This window comes from Lissotriton vulgaris, chromosome 2_1, assembly GCF_964263255.1.
Source record: "Lissotriton vulgaris chromosome 2_1, aLisVul1.2, whole genome shotgun sequence".
Taxonomy (NCBI): Eukaryota; Metazoa; Chordata; class Amphibia; order Caudata; family Salamandridae; genus Lissotriton; species Lissotriton vulgaris.
Genome location: NC_141687.1, coordinates 44,154,243 through 44,172,822, shown reverse-complemented (window position 1 = coordinate 44,172,822; position 18,580 = coordinate 44,154,243). Strand labels below are relative to the sequence as shown.

General features: G+C 48.2%; 1 protein-coding gene across 1 annotated transcript in view; it reads right to left on the bottom strand.

The window, feature by feature from the left end:
* The window catches only part of ASIC4 (acid sensing ion channel subunit family member 4), a 1,255,094-nt gene that overhangs the window by 505,057 nt on the left and 731,457 nt on the right, over nt 1-18,580 (bottom strand). The gene's annotated exons all lie outside the window — the stretch shown is intronic.

Sequence of the window (18,580 nt, the reverse complement as noted above, 5' to 3'; positions counted from 1 at the left end):
GGCACCTCTCGGCACTGCTGTAATACATTCAATGGGAGAGTACTGGCACCTCTCGGCACTGCTGTAATACATTCAATGGGAGAGTACTGGCACCTCTCGGCACTGCTGTAATACATTCAATGGGAGAGTACTGGCACCTCTCGGCACTGCTGTAATACATTCAATGGGAGAGTACTCGCACCTTTCGGCACTGCTGTAATACATTCAATGGGAGAGTACTGGCACCTCTCGGCACTGCTGTAATACATTCAATGGGAGAGTACTGGCACCTCTCGGCACTGCTGTAATACATTCAATGGGAGAGTACTGGCACCTCTCGGCACTGCTGTAATACATTCAATGGGAGAGTACTCGCACCTTTCGGCACTGCTGTAATACATTCAATGGGAGAGTACTGGCACCTCTCGGCACTGCTGTAATACATTCAATGGGAGAGTACTGGCACCTCTCGGCACTGCTGTAATACATTCAATGGGAGAGTACTGGCACCTCTCGGCACTGCTGTAATACATTCAATGGGAGAGTACTCGCACCTCTCGGCACTGCTGTAATACATTCAATGGGAGAGTACTGGCACCTCTCGGCACTGCTGTAATACATTCAATGGGAGAGTACTCGCACCTCTCGGCACTGCTGTAATACATTTAGTGGGAGAGTGTCAGCACTTGTCACGAGCACATAGGTACCCTTAGTAGCTTGTATCTGCACTTTCATATTTCTATTTAAGGCACTCCTGCCCATCTCCCCAGGGCGGATACGAGGCCTGCAGGTGTTTGCCCAGGGCCCTGCTGGGAGGACTCCACTGATTGCCAGGCACTTCTCCCCTGGCAAGACCTGAGAGACCTGGAGGCACCACGCTGACAAGGACAGGAGCCGGGGACTCTATCCGAAGGCTCCCCCGGTGCACCACCATATCCCCACCGGACCCCGGACCACCACTCTGTCCCCGCCGAGCGGCACTGAGCCAAGAGTGACACCCCTGTGGCCCTGTGCCAGCTTCACAGGGCTCTGGATGCTGGTCCTAATGGCGAGCACGAGCCAGCTTACTGTGCACGGAGTGAATAGCCAAAGATAGGCAGCGCCTCGCCACGCATATCGTGATAACCGCAGCCACTCGGGGCTGTCAGTGGGATGAAAAAACTGCGGGTCTCTCTAAGGGCGTGGCCGATGTAATTAAGGCGAGGCTTAAAAACACGTACATTAAAAATCTGTGCTTGGCGTAGGGTGCCGTCTGACTGGTATTTTGCTGCTTCTGTCAGTACACCCAGATATATAATATAATACAAAAAGTAACTTTACACCTGCAACAATAAACCAGGACTATTGGCTTTGTCAATGGTTGTTCATAGCGTTAGCTAAACAAGCCACAACTATGGCTTTGTCTTATATAATATTGAAAATGCTTCCATTCTGAAATTATGAGACAGCGAACGAACTCTAACGAGCCTCTTTGACGTTACAAAAAAGGCAATTAAGGGTGGTACTGCTGCAGAGTTAAATGTTTTTTAATCAAACATGAGGTCAAAAATGGAGAGCCTGACAGGGACCTGTCTCAGCGCCTGCTTTTAAGAAGTGCCGGTGCTGAGCTCTGGCGGGACCCGGTCCTCTTAAAGCCCTAAAGCCGCTCGAACTTCTCCCAGGACTGAGGCAGGCAATGGCACCGCCTCAGACTGCAGGCAGCTCTGACACTCCATCCAGGACTGACGGGTCCAACATTAGCAGCTCCATGAACAGCATCAAGGATAGGAGAGGCAGACAGTGGTCGTCCCTGACACCCCACCTAGGACTGAGGGAGTAGGTAGTGGCAGCCCCTCATACTCCATCCAGGACTGGGGGCTCTGGTTATGGCAGCCCCTCATACTCCATCCAGGACTGGGGGCTCTGGTTATGGCAGCCCCTCATGCTCCATCCAGGACTGAGGGCTCTGGTTATGGCAGCCCCTCATGCTCCATCCAGGACTGAGGGCTCTGGTTATGGCAGCCCCTCATGCTCCATCCAGGACTGAGGGCTCTGGTTATGGCAGCCCCTCATACTCCATCCAGGACTGGGGGCTCTGGTTATGGCAGCCCCTCATGCTCCATCCAGGACTGAGGGCTCTGGTTATGGCAGCCCCTCATGCTCGCTCCATCCAGGACTGAGGGCTCTGGTTATGGCAGCCCCTCATGCTCCATCCAGGACTGAGGGCTCTGGTACTGTCAGACCCTCCTACTCCATCCAGGACTGAGGGCTCTGGTTATGGCAGCCCCCTCATGCTCCATCCAGGACTGAGGGCTCTGGTAATGGGAGCCCCTCATACTCCATCCAGGACTAAGGGCTCTGGTAATGGCAGCCCATCGTGCTCCATCTAGGACTGAGGCTCTGGTTATGGCACCCCTCATACTCCATCCAGGAATGAGGGCTCTGGTAATGGCAGCTCCTCGTGCTCCATCTAGGACTGAGGGCTCTGGTTATGGCAGCCCCTCATGCTCCATCCAGGACTGAGGGCTCTGGTAATGGCAGCCTCTGATGCTCCATCCAGGACTGAGGGCTCTGGTTATGGCAGCCCCGCATGCTCCATCCAGGACTGAGGGCTCTGGTTATGGCAGCCCCTCGTACTCCATCCAGGACTGATGGCTCTGGTTATTGCTCCATCCAGGACTGAGGGCTCTGGTTATGGCAGACCATCATACTCCATCCAGGACTGAGGGTTCTGGTAATGGCAGACCATCATACTCCATCCAGGACTGGGGGCTCTGGTTATGGCAGCCCCTCATGCTCCATCCAGGACTGAGGGCGCTGGTTATGGCAGCCCCTCATGCTCCATCTAGGACTGAGGGCTCTGGTTATGGCAGCCCCTCGTACTCCATCCAGGACTGAGGGCTCTGGTTATGGCAGCCTCTCATACTCCTTCCAGGACTAGGGGCTCTGGTAATGGGAGCCTCTCATACTCCATCCAGGACTGAGGGCTATGGTTATGGCAGCCCCTCGTACTCCATCCTGGACTGAGGACTCTGAAAATGGCAGCCTCTCATACTCCATCCAGGACTGAGGGCTCTGGTTATGGCAGCCCCTCATACTCCATCCAGGACTGAGGGCTCTGGTAATGGCAGCCGCTGATGCTCCATCCAGGACTGAGGGCTCTGGTTATGGCAGTCCTCGTACTCCATCTAGGACTGAGGGCTCTGGTTATGGCAGCCCCTCGTGCTCCATCTAGGACGGAGGGCTCTGGTTAAGGCAGCCCCTCATGCTCCATCCAGGACTGAGGGCTCTGGTTATGGCAGCCCCTCATACTCCATCCAGGATTGAGGGCTCATATATTATCAGCCCTCTTTCTGTATTGAAGGTGCAGACAACAGACATCTGCCCGGAGACATCAATGATTCTTGGGACACATAATGGTTTCCCCGGGTCTTCATCCGGGATTGACATGACCTCAACAATTCTGCACTTGTGATGTCATACACAAAACACTGCCCCATTCGTTGATGACATGTGATGTCATACAAAAAAACACTGCCCAATTCGTTAATGACATGAGAGATGTCATACACAAAACACTGCTCCATTCGTTGATGACACATATGCTGTCATACACAAAACACTCCCCCATTTGTTGATGACATGTGTGATGTCATACACAAGTCAAGTCAAGTCAAGTCAAAAGATTTATATAGCGCGCTACATACCCATAGGGTCTCAAGGCGCTTGAGGAAGGGTGGGGAATTACATGTCGAATATCCAAGTTTTAAGTTGCTTTCTGAATGCTAGGTGGTTCTGAGTAAGGCGAAGGTGAGTGGGAAGTGAGTTCCAAGTTTTAGCTGCCAGGTAGGAGAAGGATCTACCTCCCATGGTGGTTTTGTTGATGCGAGGTACAGTGGCAAGGGCTTGGTTGGAGGATCGTAACTGACGGGAGGGGGTGTAGAAGGACAGTCGTGTGTTGAGGCATTCGGGTCCAAGTTCGTAAAGTGCTTTGTGTGCGTGGGTTAGGAGGCGGAAAGTAATCCTCTTATTTACGGGGAGCCAGTGGAGGTTTTTCAGGTGACCAGAGATGTGTTCTTTACGCGGGATGTCTAGTATGATCCTGGCTGAAGCGTTCTGGATGCGTTGGAGTTTTTTCTGGAGTTTTGTGGTGGTACCGGCGTATAGGGTGTTTCCGTAGTCCAGGCGGCTCGTGACCAGCGCGTGGGTGACCGTTTTTCTAGTTTCGGTGGGGATCCAGCGAAATGTTTTTTTGAGCATGCGAAGAATGTTGAAGCAAGATGATGAAACGGTGTTGACTTGTCTGGTCATCGAGAGTGAGGAGTCCAGGATGACGCCCAGGTTCCGTGCATGGTCTGTCGGGATGGGTGCTTTTCCAAGGGCCTCCGGCCACCAAGAGTCATCCCAGGCGGAGGGGGAGGTGCCTAAGATGAGGACTTCTGTTTTGTCTGAGTTCAGTTTCAGACGGCTGTGCTTCATCCACTCGGCTACTTCTTTCATTCCTTCGTGTAAGTTGGTTTTGGCGGTGTTAGGGTCTTTGGTGAGTGAGAGGATCAGTTGAGTGTCGTCAGCGTAGGAGATGATGTTGAGATTGTGTTGGCGAGCGATGGCCGCAAGGGGGCTCATGTATATGTTGAAGAGGGTGGGGCTGAGTGAGGATCCTTGTGGCACGCCGCAGATGACTTCAGAGGCCTCTGACTTGAATGGTGGGAGGCGGACTCTCTGGGTTCTTCCGGTGAGGAACGAGGTGATCCATTCCAGTGCTTTTCCTTGGATTCCGACATTTCTGAGGCGCTGTAGAAGGGTGCTATGACAGACTGTGTCGAGGAGGATGAGGGCGACTGTGTCTCCAACACTACTCCATTCGTTGATGACACATATGATGTCATACACAAAATACTGCCCCATTCGTTGATGACACATATGATGTCATACACAAAACACTGCCCCATTCGTTGATGACACATATGATGTTATACACAAAACACTGCCCCATTCGTTGATGACACATATGATGTCATACACAAAACACTGCCCCATTCGTTGATGACATATGATGTCATACACAAAACACTGCCCCATTCGTTGATGACACATGTGATGTCATACACAAAACACTGGCCCATTTGTTGATAACACGTGTGATGTCATACACAAAACACTGCCCCATTCGTTGATGACACGTGTGCTGTCATACACAAAACACTGCCCCATTCGTTGATGACATGAGTGATGTCATACACAAAACACTGCTCCATTAGTTGATGACACATATGCTGTCATACACAAAACACTGCCCCATTCTTTGATGACATGTGTGATGTCATACACAAAACACTGCTCCATTCGTTGATGACACATATGATGTCATACACAAAACACTGCCCCATTCGTTGATGACACATATGATGTCATACACAAAACACTGCTCCATTCGTTGATGACACATATGATGTCATACACAAAACACTGCTCCATTCGTTGATGACACATATGATGTCATACACAAAACACTGCCCCATTCGTTGATGACACGTGTGCTGTCATACACAAAACACTGCCCCATTCGTTGATGACATGAGTGATGTCATACACAAAACACTGCTCCATTCGTTGATGACACATATGATGTCATACACAAAACACTGCTCCATTTGTTGATGACACATATGATGTCATACACAAAACACTGCTCCATTCGTTGATGACACATATGCTGTCATACACAAAACACTGCCACATTCGTTGATGACACGTGTGATGTCATACACAAAACACTGCTCCATTCATTGATGACACATATGATGTCATACACAAAACACGGCCCCATTCGTTGATGACGTATGATGTCATACACAAAACACTGCCCCATTCGTTGATGACACGTGTGATGTCATACACAAAACACTGGCCCATTTGTTGATAACATGTGTGATGTCATACACAAAACACTGCCCCATTCGTTGATGACACATGTGCTGTCATACACAAAACACTGCCCCATTCGTTGATGACATGAGTGATGTCATACACAAAACACTGCTCCATTTGTTGATGACACATTTGCTGTCATACACAAAACACTGCCCCATTCATTGATGACACGTATGATGTCATACACAAAACACTGCCCCATTCGTTGATGACACATATGATGTCATACACAAAACACTGCCCCATTCGTTGATGACACATATTATGTCATACACAAAACACTGCTCCATTTGTTGATGACACATATGATGTCATACACAAAACACTTCCCCATTCGATGATGACACATATGTCATACACAAAACACTGCCCCATTCGTTGATGACATATGATGTCATACACAAAACACTGCCCCATTCGTTGATGACACGTGTGATGTAATACACAAAACACGGCCCCATTCGTTGATGGCACGTGTGATATAATGCACAAAACACGGCCCCGTTTGTTGATGACACGTGTGATGTAATACACAAAACACTGCCCCATTCGTTGATGACACGTGTGATGTAATACACAAAACACGGCCCCATTCGTTGATGGCACGTGTGATGTAATACACAAAACACGGCCCCATTCGTTGATGGCACGTGTGATGTAATACACAAAACACGGCCCCATTCGTTGTTGGCACGTGTAATGTAATGCACAAAACACGGCCCCATTCGTTGAGGGCACGTGTGATGTAATACACAAAACACGGCCCCATTCGTTGATGGCACGTGTGATGTCATACACAAAACACTGCCCCATTCGTTGATGACACGTGTGATGTCATACACAAAACACTGCTCCATTTGTTGATGACACATTTGCTGTCATACACAAAACACTGCCCCATTCGTTGATGACATGTGTGATGTAATACACAAAACACGGCCCCATTCGTTGATGGCACGTGTGATGTAATACACAAAACACGGCCCCATTCGTTGATGGCACGTGTGATGTAATACACAAAACACGGCCCCATTCGTTGATGGCACGTGTGATGTAATGCACAAAACACGGCCCTATTCGTTGAGGGCACGTGTGATGTAATACACAAAACACGGCCCCATTCGTTGAGGGCACGTGTGATGTAATACACAAAACACTGCCCCATTCGTTGATGACACGTGTGATGTCATACACAAAACACTGCTCCATTTGTTGATGACACATTTGCTGTCATACACAAAACACTGCCCCATTCGTTGATGACATGTGTGATGTAATACACAAAACACGGCCCCATTCGTTGATGGCACGTGTGATGTAATACACAAAACACGGCCCCATTCGTTGATGGCACGTGTGATGTAATACACAAAACACGGCCCCATTCGTTGATGGCACGTGTGATGTAATGCACAAAACACGGCCCTATTCGTTGAGGGCACGTGTGATGTAATACACAAAACACGGCCCCATTCGTTGAGGGCACGTGTGATGTAATACACAAAACACTGCCCCATTCGTTGATGACACGTGTGATGTCATACACAAAACACTGCTCCATTTGTTGATGACACATTTGCTGTCATACACAAAACACTGCTCCATTTGTTGATGACACGTGTGATATAATACACAGTACAAAGCCCCATTCACCGATGCAAGTATGCACTCTCACCTCGAGACTAAATACATGAATGCTACTGTGTTCATTCTTGCTCTGACTGTCCCTACACCGGAGCCTATTGTCACTACAGCTCAGATGTTTACACTGAATCACAAGCGTTCTTTGTGAGAATTATTTGACACAACAGTGAATCTGTGCAATCATAGCAGTTACCATGGATACAGCACACGTAAACTGACGTGTCTCCTAACATCTATGTATCAAGTCAGAATATTACACTACAACAGGAGCGCAACTAGACTCGAATCTGGGGGAGGGGCCTAACAGGTCAACCAATAGCAGCAGGGCTAACATTTCAAACACTGGGGTGCAGCTATCCTTAGATCCATTGCCAGAAAATAGAGTGATAAATTGTGCGCTTTAAACATATTGATCAAACCTAATGGTGATAACAAGCAGGTTTGAGTGGATTTGACAGGTTTACAGGTTACTGACAGAGATCTTTAGAAGGGGATTAGGTTATTTGACAAAAAGAAGCTTTAACAGATTTCAATCGAAAAGCACTTTAGAGCCAGTTTTTGCATCGGTATTTCAAGATGAGAAGCCTTTTTGCAAATTCTCTGCAAAATTCATTCTCTGAAATGAGGCGTTCTTGAAACATTTTAATCCCATCTTCCGTAAGATGCTTCTGCCTGTATTGCGTGTTCCCAACGGAGCATTGGGACATAAACTTGTTTGAGGCTGGACACATGCACAGGACTCAGGAAATTGAGCTGAGTGGGTTAAGGCACCTGATTCTAGGATGTGTGACTGGCAGGTCTTGGGTTTGATTCCTAACACCTCTTGTATTCCTCCTCAGAATCAATAAATCAGTGTTAATCAGTTGGCAATATTACTGCTTGTTGATGTCTCTGCCAGGAATCTGAGCTATTCTAAATGAAAACAAAGCAGTTGTTATTGCGCCACAATAATCAAGTCTCACATGTGAAGAGTGTGCTACATTCACGGAGAAAGCCATCAGCCCTGAAGAACTGGCAGAAAAGATAGTGCCTTGAAATATCCTTACAATGAATAATGTTCAAGCAAGCAGAGGACACAAGTATTCCTTCAAGCTTCAGAACACACACAATGTGTGGCTCATGGGTAATTTCCTGCAAAGAGGGCACTTGAACATAAATTAACATAATGCCTCTTAATAACACATGTTATAATAACAACAGCACTTAATTTGAGCTGGTGATTTTTGGTGCCGGGTACCAGCCCTTAATCGTCAACACCGGGACTTATGACAGTCTGCCACATGGTGGCGCTGTTTTGCAATTTAAAGATGAGCAGAACAACAGTTGATTATTGTTTCAATATGCATTTAACCCCTTGCATGCAAATTTTTGCACTGTGCGGGCGATTTAAATAGTGGGCGGGATTCGGACAGACGGGGGTCGTCCTCCACACACGCCCATCGTGACGCATGACGGCCGGGGGCCGTCCCAAGAATGCAAGGGGTTAAAATGACTATTGACTGTCGCCGAGTCATTGTTATGGCATTGGGGGCCTGGAATAGACTGAATTGACACACTTGTAGGAGAGTGCTGATTGGCAGTTGTGTGTGCCATTGTGTGGGCAGTGCCATTGGCACCGCTATAGGGGTAATGTGTGGTGCAAGCTTCAGTGGCCTCCTGACGAGGGACCTGGCGCTGAATAAAAAACATGCTTTCGATTTTGTTCTGAAGCCCCAGCACATGCAGTGTCGAATCCACTAAAAATCAATGTTGCTTTTAAACCCTGCAGGACCAGTGCACATTAAAAAATGCGGCATTTGTTATGGATTTCTCCAGATTTGCTTTGATACGAAAGACTATGGGGCATATTACCAACGAGTAGCGATATTTATCGCTAACTAGGCTTTGCAACGATGTTTTTATCGCTAAGCATCGCCGGAAATTATCGCTGAGATAACTTGCTATTAGCAACGTTTATCTCAGAAGTGATAAAAATGCTCACGCTAACTGCCAAATGAGAGATTATCGCTGGAAAACCAACGATAATCTCTCGAAGTTTGGCGTTAGCTTGATGATAGGGGCTCACAAACGTAGCCATGATATCCACCTTCCATAGGATATAATTACCTAAATGAACTGTTCGGGTAAGAAATGTACCTGAAATTCTGCTTGCACTAGAAAATTATCCGAACGGTACATCTAACGTTAACATTTCTCCCTGAAATTACGAGATTGGGTAATTGCGTAATCTCTGTAATTTTGTTACGAGAAATCTCGAAATTACACCAATTAGCCCGGTGTAATTAAAATGACGCACAGGCCCAGCTGTCGCTCATTTACCGTAACGTCAGACGTCAGACACCAGAGCTCCCCTCAGGTGCTCCGCCACCAAAGAACAAGAGCCACAACACACCATGTTTGCACAATTTCTTCCAGGATTTGTCAGCTGGCTGCATTTATCGCCCGAGGACACCCATTCAATATATTGAAAATCTGTACCTGCAAGATATGGGTTTAGCTGAGTTGTAACTCATAAGATGCAATAAACGCTCCGAGGCGTCTTGGCGCGGAACTGACTGACAACATCAGGAAAGATATGAAGATAGCCCACAAAATAGATGACTTTTAACAGCCGCGCTAGACATAGAAAAGTTCTTTATTTGGCACAGGCCAAAACGACGCGAATTGCATTTAAAGAAAGAAAGCAGCAAAGAAAAGGTAGATGCCTCTCATGGCAGGACCCAACGCCCAACAAGCCTTTGCTAAATCCAGGGACTGATAGCAGGAGGGAAGAGCCGAAATGAAGGGATGGATGATTCAAACTTTGAAATAAACCTATAATCAGCATGGGGACGGTTTCATAACAGGCTCTGTGGGCACAGCAAAGCACCCTTTAATGAACCCTGCCAGGCCCCCAGTGCATCTTACGGTAAGCCTTGGGAAACCGATCAAATTCCCTGAAAATTTATGACAAGTCACACTTTCTTATCCTGAATGCCTTGAAGCTGTGAATAGCTGTCTCAGGAAGGCAAACCTAGCAAGCATTGGCATAAATTCAACCTGTAAATGATGCTAGCATTACCCACACAGGCTTTCAGTGGCAGGGAGCAGATGGAGGGCTTTTCTTCAAGATCCCCCTTTGCATTCTGATGGAATCTTACAATATGTGTCTTTTCTTCAAGGTGGGATGTGATAACGGGTCCTTCCATCCCTGTTGATGTATCCCAGGCATTTCAAGTATCCACCATGGCCGAATCACCGATTGCAGGGTAAATTCAGGGTGCAAACGACGCATCAGCGATTACTAGTGCTGTGCGGTAACAACCCAGCAGTACTGGGCAAATAAGGGTTAAATCCCACGGAATTTGGGAATCACCGGGCAGGCTCAGATGTCCATGCCTGTACTTTAAATAGTATTCCCTTCACCGTGGGGTTTAATGCACACATTTCCTACCTGCTCGAGGAGGTGGTGAAAGAGTTTGGGAGGCAGCGGTAAAGGCGTAAAACGGCTGTTGTAAGACAGGCGTGGAGTAAAGAGTGGAGGATGTTGACTGGCCAGGGGGAACCTTTAAAGTCCACATGGGAGGCCGTCTCCTCACAGTACCCATCTGGGTCATGTCTCTTAAGGCACCTTGAGGATGAGCTGAAGAGGCAGAGAGGATGCCACACCTTGGAGCCTGAGAAACAATGAAATAGGGAACAAACCCTCCTCTACCACTAAATGCCTTTAGGAAGACCTCAGTGGCTCAAGTGGGTGAAATCTATTCGAAAGGACAGTGGCAATCTTTTTTAATGTTTACAATAGCAGGTTCTATCATAAAAAAAATCTAGAATGGCTAATGGTGGACGTCATGTGCCTCTGGCTGGAAGGAAGAGAGGGACTCTCCTGTGATGCAAATGAGAGGCAGACAGTGAAAGAAGAAAGGAGTTTTTCTCCAGGGTGCCTGAAAGAAATGTAAATGTGTGTAATTGGTTACTAAGATAATCTAAAGGCTGCTTGGGTGTCAGTATATGACTTTAATCGATTATGTCTTTTGAGGCTTCATGGCGACAAAGATGTATTCTCTTTGAGCGGTAATGTTAGGGTGTCATCAGCTGCACTGAGGTGCGTCCTAAAAATAAACAGGTACTGTTCTCATCTTCTGATGCAACTTATAAAAGACGGCCCTCTCTGGGTACAGTCTTTGTATTACTAAAGAAATATATACATCAATGTGAAGGGGCAGGAATGGACTGTATGTAAGCAATATGGTGCCTTCCTGACTTTGCCCCCGCACTGGCGCCATTTTGGCAGTCTAGCGCCAACGCAGGCCCCTTTGCGTCATGGCGCAGCGATGCCCGTGTTCTCAGCTGGATTGCTGTTTGTGCAGGAAGGAGCTCCTTCCTGCACAAAAACAGTCCTGAGGGGTGTTTTCCTCTTTCCATGCGTGCTGCAGAATGAAGCCCACACGGAAAGAGGAATAAACCAGGAGAAACAAAGGGGCATATTACCAAGCAATAGCGATAATTATCGCTAAGCTTGGTTAGCGGCCAAAATAATATCGCCGAGCTTCGCCTATTTTTATCGCTTAGGGGCCTTGCTAATATCAAGGTTTATCTCAAAAGCGATAAAAATTGGCTCCAATGCATGAATATCGCTGAAAAGTCAGCGATATTCATGCATTACCGAGCAAATGCTCTTAGCCATGTTATCCACCTCCCATTGGATAACATGGCTAAGAACTGCTCAGGGCAGTTGTTAGCTTTTGGAGATATTCGCGCTTAGCGCGATTATTTGCAAAAGTTGGTAATAGGGGATAGCGATGTCAGCGACTGTTTCCAGTCGCTAACATCTGGGCACGCCCACTTTGCATGTCATTAGAAATAATTATCGCTGACATGCAAAGTGGGCCCCTAAATACCCGCTATCGCCTATTAGCTGTCGCTAACTGGTGTTAGCGACAGCTAGGTAATAGGACGATACAATTATCGCCGCTTTAGCGGGAAAAATTCCAGCTAAAGCGGCGATAAGGCCCTTGGTAATATGCCCCAAAGTTCTTTCTTCTTGTTACGTCTCACCTCGGGAGACGTAAGGTTTTGGGTCATCCCCAGGTGTACATGGTCTTGTAAATCTGGAGAAGCATCAAAATCCATGCGTGTTGAGCGGAAACACCCACCGCAAAGCCCATGAAGCGCCGCCCGAGTGCAGAGAAAAGCAACGCAGCGATCTGCGCTGCCTCGCCTTATTCTAACTTGCCTTACTCAAAACAAATGGCTTTGCGTTGCCTCATGGATATGATTCCAAGGTTTGCGTTGCTGGAGCGTCACAAACAGTGATGCTAAGGCGGCGCAAAGGGGTCATAAATATGCTCCTAAGTTTTGACCTCAAAAGTGCAGCAAACTGGTGCAAACTGTTGAATTGGGATTTGCTTCTCAGTGCAAAACTTTATTTGTGCTTCAAAGTGGCCTTAACACAAAGTGGCTCTACTGATGCTTTGCGTCAAGGGGATGTACCGTGGATGGCACATGGGTGTTCCCTGGCAACCATCCAGGCATTGTCACGCGCCGCCCCATTTACTAACATTTGTAGATGGCTTTGTGCTGAAAAATAAAGCATCTTTGAGGCTGACTTTAACTTAGAGAGATGTTTTTATTACTCTAAACGTTTCCAAATTTGCATGTGTGTGGCCCTGTAGACCACATAAGCAAAGTGGGAAAAGCCCCAGATATGCATTTTGTATGGGAAGGGTATCCTTCCTGTACAGAACCTATGATTGACAGAACACGACCACCCTTGCAATATGGTGTCATTGTGTGTGCATTGGTGCATGTCAGCCTAAAGTTTACCTGCGCAGGGAAAGAAGAAAACAGCGCCATATCTTAGTGTATGGTGCGCTGTTCTTCCTGTTCACGCAACGCAGAGCAGCAGCTTGGCCTGCTAGGCTGTGTTGCGTTTAAAAGATTGTATATTTGCCCTTAATCTCTGCACATTCTGAAGCAGCCTTTATTATGATGTGTAATGCAATTTTCAAACAATGGCTTGTATATTCACAGTGCTTTTAGTTGCAGGCTGGGTTGCCATAGCGCTATAAAGTCATGTCAGTTTTCTACTGATGCCCCAAGTAGGATTCAGCTGTTTGATTGACGTGCTACACGCACAGACATCTGAAGTGACCACATTAAACAATGGAGCTTTTCTAAGACAAAAGAATGCATTTCCTACTGATTATTTTCACATATATTTTTCATTTTGTGCTTTCTGAGTTATATTTTGTATGCATTTACCTGAAGGTAAAATGCTAACAAAATAGTAGCAGAGTATTTAGGGGCAGATTTACAATAACTGGCGCATCCCTGCATATCAGCAGGGATGTGCCAGTTTTTGTGCGCCCCGGCTACGCCACCATGGATGCGGCGCATTTACAATGTGGCGCACCATGGGGCAAAAACGGAGAGATGCATGACTCATCTGTGCCGTAAAGGCGGCGCAATCCTGGAGTTGCGTCGCAAGCGGGGGTGGGGGGGATGCTGTCCACCCGCGTGGTACCCCGACTCGAGCCCTGCTTGTAGAGCGCTTCTTGTCACATTTGCCTCGTTGGCATCAAGGGACGCAGACTTTGTGGATTCACAGATGAAGCCAAAACGCCCAAACGACTCGATCTACGCAAACAGTATCTAGGGGTCTTCAGAGAAGCAAAGTAGGGTCTGTGACCCGAGGCGATGAAACTGTGTTTGAATGCACAGTCGAACCCTTTTATCCGCGCACTTGTCAAATATTCAGACCACGCATACTATAATCTTGGCCAAATAGCTTGAGATGACAATTGTGACATTCTCTCTGTTTCATCTAATGCGCTTGTGTTGTTTTGAACGCAGCAGGTAATGAGTCTAATAAGGTCGACAATATGTCATGAACAGTTTGAATGTCTCACTTTTTGTAATTCATTATTAATATACTACTACTTTACTGTTCTCATCTTATCGGCCTTGGAAGGATGAGAGGCGAATGGAGCCCAGACGGGCATTGGTCCTATGGCGTGCAGCAGTGGGCTTCAAGCTCGCGCCCCTTCTGCACTCCTGCTGACTCCAGTTAACGGAGTAACTTGGAGCTGTTGCATAGGTCACTTACCGGGCCCTCACCGTTACCCCTGAACCCCAGCAGACTGCAGCTTTCTACCCAAAGTTGTATATTCTCTCTCTCAGGCAGCTCCCTGGGGCCTCCTCCTATAGTTTTAGGGTGTGACAGTCGCAGCAGTGTAGCGCCTGGTGGGCAGGTGGATGCTGCACGCAGGCGCTACAGGCGGCTTGTTAATCCGCCATTAGTAACATTTTTATAATAACCAGGTTCAATAGTTCTTGGGTTATAAACCTTAGAAAGATGCTCGTAGGTTACACAGAAACCCTGCAGTCAGGGCTTAGCCCACTGAGCTACCGCGCCAGCCCTTTCTAATGGGCCTAACCTTATCATTTTAAGACCCGAGGCGTGCAACAAAATGTTTCAGTCCCCATAAATTGTACAGCGCTCCGTACTCTGGTATAGGTTTCTAAGCGCCTTAGGACAGCTACAGTATATTTTAACCAATGAAAGGGACCTGCCGACGGATGTGGAGAAGGCCACCTCTTCCTTCTTAGGTACAGGCGGTAGCAAGGGGTGCGATAGTTCAAACACACACCCGCAGCCGGCTCACAGCCCACCAGCTGTGGCAGAACACAAACAAACCTTGTCACGCCACAGCCCTCTGCGTCTTCACTCAGCTAGACACGACAGGGGGCGCCGAACCAGGGCACAACTCCCAGGCTGCCTTGAACCCCGGCTCCGCTGCGCTCTGTCTTAAACACGACGCATTCTTAGCGCATTTGTAATTATTGTAAACTTTTACAGGTGAATTGTGGTGACGTACTTTCCAATCTGCACCTTGAAGCTCGGTTTCTGGCGTTTGTGCGCTTTACAAATAGATTAAATGAATACAGTGGAATGGAAATTGTGAAGCAAATATGCATTTGCCTAGATAATGCCATTATTTGAGAAATAAGAAAAACATCTTTGAACTCTGTTTCAGTTACATTTAAACGCGTGGGTTGTTTATCTAAAGCTGCAGGGAAAAGCCGCCCCCTGGGTCACCGTGCAAGAATATGAACACCTCCTGGGATCCCCCCTGCCCCTCTCGCGCCCCCCCCCCCCCCCTCCCTTCAGGGACTGACAGCGCAGCGTGCGGGTGGACCAGCGACCAGTTTATATTTTCAATGTTTGTGTACACACGAGCGGCTGCACTCACCGTGCGGTGTTTTACGCTGAAGATTGTTCCGTTTAAACTGGAAACATTCAGATGTTACTGAGGCTGCAAAGCTCGTAGCAGATGGTGGCAAATGCAACACGCCCAGAGTAACAGACCCAGCGCGGGGAGAAATAACGCCATCTCGTTCAAATCAGCAAATGACGCCGCAGATGAGGATTTTGTGCAGAAACACAATCATGCAGAAACGTCTGTGGCCTTAACATTAGGTAAACTCAGGGTTTAATAAACAGAACATTGATAGTAGTTCTCACCCCTCCTTTTATATAATTACACACGCTGCTCCCAGACATATCGTTCCACCCGTAAAAGGCACTTCTTGAGGTGGGCTGAACGCCCGCACCGCCACGCAGACATTTGCCCGCTTCCCCTCCTACAAGCTGGGGTTTCAGTTCTGTTACTTGTATTTGTATAGCGCCAACCACCGTGCCCGTGGCAATGGCATCCTATCTTATCTTCGAACTGGGCTCTTCTCTGTGCAGAGGCTACAGGTAATAGACAGGTTTTTCCAAGTTTCTTACAGCTGTGAATGGATATGTACATCTGTCCCACACGGCTGGACCAGGCTGCAGGCTGCTACAGGTGGGTGCAGATGGCATGAGGGCAGGGCGATGCCAGGCCAGGAAGCAGGTCTGGTCGGTGCCCTGCCACCAGACCACACGGCTGGGCCAGGCTGACTGCAGGCTGCTACAGGTGGGTGCAGATGGCATGAGGGCAGGGCGATGCCAGGCCAGGAAGCAGGTCTGGTCGGTGCCCTGCCACCAGACCACACGGCTGGGCCAGGCTGACTGCAGGCTGCTACAGGTGGGTGCAGATGGCATGAGGGCAGGGCGATGCCAGGCCAGGAAGCAGGTCTGGTGGGTGGGCGCTCGTATTGGCCACCCAGTGGCTGGGCCAGGCTGTGGGCACATTTGGCGGGTGGCCAGGTGATTGCATGTGTGGAAGGCTCAGAGCAGGAGACAGGTGGACGGCTACTGAGCGCCCCCGACCCCGAAGCTCTACTAGTTCAAGGGGTTGCTAGTCTGACACCCTAGATTTTCTTCGTTAGGTGGTCATTTGTCCAATCAGGTTTTAGCTAACAGTAAGAAAGCTATCTATCCCACAGCTGGCTATTAGCTAAGCACATTAATCATAAAGTCCCATATGTAATCAAGTCCCGTGCCAGCCGCCCACGAGACCTGCTGCAGATAGGTCCCACTGGAGATCCAGAGACAACATGTCTAATGAAGGTGGAGGCAGCACCAGGGATGGAGTCACAATTCAGTCAGTCTGTTTCAAGAGTTCTTTATTTTTCTTCATATAAATACACAGGACAACTGCCAACACGTTTCGTTCCTGTTATAGGAACTTCATCAGGGCAAAAACGAAGATTATTAGATGGACCAGGTTCCATTCTGTGAGTCGGGATAATGATAAGCCCGATCTGATACCTAGAGTTTAGTCCACATTCTCAAGAACCTCTGTACAGGGTCGCAGCTAAGTTCCCTCCTGCAAATAATCACTCCTGGTTTTTCAACACAAAACCTGTGTATGTATAATATTCATCCAATATATCGGAAATCCAAATGGAAAAACGATGATATACTAAATCTAAAAGTAGTAGTTCCGCTAGTATATACAGCAGAACCCCTCAGAAGTGATTATTTGCAGGAGAGGGAACTTAGATGCGACCCTGCACAACTACTCATTGGCAGTGCTGCCCGAAAGAAGACCCAGAGGGACCCCGAGGGGACCAGAGGAGCCTGTCCAGAGAGGCTTGAACCTCCAGGGACCCCTCATCGGACGCGTCCCATAGGTACAGGTGAGCTCCCTCCAGGAGTGACGAGTCTGCTTGGAGCACGCCCCCAAGATCTGCCAGTGCCCCCTTGTACTGCAGAGAACACCCGGCATCAGCTTCGGAGCCAACCATCCTTCCCTCAGCATGACTTGATCTCTAGAGGGAGCCAGATGCCCCTGTGGCACCTCTGTGTCCCCATCTCAGTTCACAGTTCCAGGGAGGAACTTTCCGCTGGAACCAAACGTCACACAAGGGGAACCACAGCCAATAGGAAAGCAAATATTGTGCAACACGTCTGAAACCAAACAAACACCTGGGATTTTGTCGAGGTTACACTTGTGTAAGAAAAGAGCTCTGCCATCCTGTCTCAGCCATCTATTCGCCTTTGAAACCCCCCTCCGAGGCGAGGTGGCACTTGGAAATGGAAGGCATTCCCATTTAACACGCGCTGCCCTCACGCCAGGCCATTGATAGCAATGATCTGTCTGCAGGGGTGCCGGGGCAGTCGGTGCCCCCTCCCCTTTCTGCTTCACCCCCTCATCAGAGCTGCTGGTGGTGGAGCGGGGGCTCGAGGCATGGGCCTCCCCGTGGCGGCCATCTTGGGTGGGTAATGGCCCATGCGCTCTCAATGCTTTCCAGCCTCGGATGACGCAGGAAACCTGCGGGGGTCCAATGCACGAAACAGGGTCTCAGCGTAGGGCCTTATATACTCAGCTGAATGTGTTTTTATTGGATGATTCCGGCCAGGATAGAAATGCGTGGATTCTGGAATAGAGCACATAGTCTGGCTGGCAGAGTAACTCTTTTTTTTAGTAAGGATTTTGAAAAATAAAAGACTGAGACACGCTAAAGCAGCCCTCCTTTTTCTGCAAAAAGCCTCAGACCCATATACTCTGTTATGTGTAATAAGTTTTATTAAGGTTGCCATGAGACTAAGAACTCCAGGAAAACATCTGCCCATATCATCACTACATAGACTGAATTAATGTCCGTATTGTATTGTATTGTATTGTAA